Raw genomic sequence first — 237 nt, forward strand, 5'->3', positions numbered from 1 at the left:
GAAAACTTTGGCAATTTCAGCATTCTCTCACCCTTTATTTTCCCATATTGTTGAATTTCTGCTTCTGCTCTTATGGTGGCTTGGTTAACCTTCCCCACTATGGGTGATTCATAGTTGACAGTCCTAGGGCTCTACCCTAGGTGACTTTTAGGCACATATATGGTTGCAGTGCTCATTCCCTTAGGCTTAGTGGAGAGTCTCACAGTTCCTGGTATATGGTGTCTTGTCTGTTCCTCG

Source organism: Gracilinanus agilis, chromosome 4, assembly GCF_016433145.1.
Source record: "Gracilinanus agilis isolate LMUSP501 chromosome 4, AgileGrace, whole genome shotgun sequence".
NCBI classification, from domain to species: domain Eukaryota; kingdom Metazoa; phylum Chordata; class Mammalia; order Didelphimorphia; family Didelphidae; genus Gracilinanus; species Gracilinanus agilis.